Below are 2,974 nucleotides of genomic sequence, written 5' to 3' on the forward strand. Positions count from 1 at the left end.
CTGCGGATTCCTTAAGGAATTTTATGTTACAAAAAATATCATGAAACCGGTTTGCTCTTAATAGCCTGGGTCCTTAACCTTCTAGCAAAGACAATGATTTAAACTGCAGTGTCGAGCTCACGAGATAAGCCGCACACTTTTCAACATGCTGCACGCAACGCGAATATAAATCCTCAAAAAGAGGAGAATATTCCAACAGAAATTACGTATGTTAATTCAGCTAATTGTAAGGAATTATATACGGAAGATATTAAAGGATAGCTACTTTTTATTGTTAACATCAAAGTTCAAGTTAAACTGATGATATCTGCTACTTTATTATATTTGTTTTATTTTATGTAAAATGATTATAAAAATTTTTTTAGATGAAATCTACGTAATAAAATAACTTAAATAATGCAATCATTATGTGTTCACATTGTGATTATATGTATTCTATTTAGAATCCCAATTTATCGTATATTATTTGTATTTCAAAATTCAATCCGAATTTAATTCGAAATTTTTATTCGAATTTTTATAATATACTGCCTAAATTAAGTCTAAATAAGTTTATTTTTAGAGTAGCACCCTTTCGTATTAAGTTTTCTAGATAATTTTTCGATTTTCTATACATTAAGTATTTTTAAAACGAAACAATTTAAAATTTTGTGGAAGTTGAAATACCATCTTTTTGTCTTTTGAATTCGCGGAAAGGCTTCTACTTATTCTGCATAAGGGAGAAAAAAAACTCCGTTTCCAGTAATTGAGATTGACATCTCAAATAGTAGCGATCGAAATAACAAACAATACTCAATTTTTTAATTATATCTTCTTCTTCTTTTTGTTTTTTTCTTTTTTATATAAAAATTGCTATAATTCATCATTACGTTTATCATATCATACAAGCATTTTGGAAGTATCTATTTAAAAACGGATCTTACGATAATCAAGCACTTTCTCCAATAATAAAATTCGTCTCTGATGGCATCTTTGAAGTAAATTCCTATCATATATTAGCACATCAATTTGTCGCGTCGACTCTCAGATTCTATAGATGTCAATAAATTCTGTTATATTTCCGGCATCTAGTTACTTAGAATGAATTAATACAAGCACCAAAAATATTTGCATAATCTGGGATTGACTTAATAAGTTTGCTCGTTTCACTTGCACTTTCTTCCCATTTGCTTTGGAATATTATTTTTTTATTTAACATACTAATTGAAAATGATTGATATCTAAACTGAAGCAACCATTTTTCAAGAATTTATAAATTGAACAAATCGAAATTAATTATGCATTGCGATGTTTCATAAGATATTTCATGTAAGCATATTCCGCATTTTATTTTAAAAGTCTAATTAAAATTCATTTTAAATGATAATCTGATCAGAAACGCTTACATGTTATATGTTTCCATATCGTCATTATATGCAATATTTCATTTTCTCTGCTTAGTCTAATCTACTTGTTTCCCGATATATGTATACATATCGCCATATAATGATAAATCAATGATCGAAAAATATATTGGAGAATATTAAATGACATTGTTTAACTTACGTGTGAATTTCTGGAATAAGCATGCAAACAAATTTCCTCATTTGCTATTGCTTTGCCTACGCTTGTATTCTCGAGTGGCTTTCATAGATATTGAAGTATCTCATAAAGAAGAAGAAAAGGAAATTATATTAATCCTCAAAATTATAACATTATATTAATAAATTATTTAATAATACACTTTCACAAATAGAATTAAAGTCAAATTAAAATATTCATATTATTGAAAAATAACATTAATACTAAAAGTTCTTCGAATAAAATTAAAAACATCTAAATAAAATTAATAATTTTGCAAAAATTCTTAAGTTCAACAAATCAAAATTAACTACATAATACAAAATAATTTAATCTAATGTAATAGCTTATCTGTATGTTCCAGATCATGAATCTAATCCCATTCTAAAGTAATATACTTATCGCAAGTTTACGTCTTCAGCCACTCCAAAAAGATTACCTTCAAGTTCTACATATCTGTAACAGTAAAGCAAGCAGGAAACGAATGCACTGTAAACGACATATAAATATTCATATAAATCCGCTGACATTTTGAGGAACTACCTTTTACGACATGTAAAACGTATAGGTATCATTGAAATGCAACAAGCATACTTGAAGAGTATTTTTTTGTGTCAAATCTCAATGTCACGTCTTTCTCATATCATATATCTGCCATATTAAATATTCCATATTTAACAAAGTTTACGTTTGGCCTTTTAAAGATTTTTTCGTTAATGAAAATTTGTCTTTCTTCTAACAAAAACGTTTGAAGACGTTTCAAGAAATTATGTTTCTTGAAATTATTAATTGAGGAGAGAACTTAATTCAGAATAAACTTCAGAAATATAATAAACAGACGATAAATCCTTATCTTCAATTTCCAAGTAGGCGCGAATGTATGCCTATTCTGTTTTGTCAAGGTTCAACTTTTTTTTTTTAAACTTTTCCAGAAATAATTTCATATAATTTGAAAAGTGCGAGAAATAATAGAACATTTTTTTTAATAAAAAGATTTGATGCTTTAATTATTTTTAAGCTCATGTTCACTCTTAAATCAGGAACATTCTATACATTTGGTAAAAAACACTGATATAATATACAAATATGCTAGAAGGTGAACCACAACACAAATCATTCTGCAATCAGAAATATTATGCAACATAGACAAAGTTAGTTTTCTAAACGGATTGTTTTTCAAAAAAGACAGACATATAACAAGACATGTCATGTAATAAAAATTTAAAATTTTATTTAGTATAAACATAACTCTTCATTATATTATCATCACTAAAATTAAGTTTAAACTCAGTTCTTTTTATATAGATCCTTTTATAATTTATTAAAAACTTACGAGATATTTTTATTAAATTGTATTTGGATTTAAATAAACAGCTACGCATAATATTACATATATATATATATATATATACAA

Source organism: Atta colombica, unplaced genomic scaffold (genome assembly GCF_001594045.1).
Source record: "Atta colombica isolate Treedump-2 unplaced genomic scaffold, Acol1.0 scaffold203, whole genome shotgun sequence".
Lineage (NCBI taxonomy): Eukaryota > Metazoa > Arthropoda > Insecta > Hymenoptera > Formicidae > Atta > Atta colombica.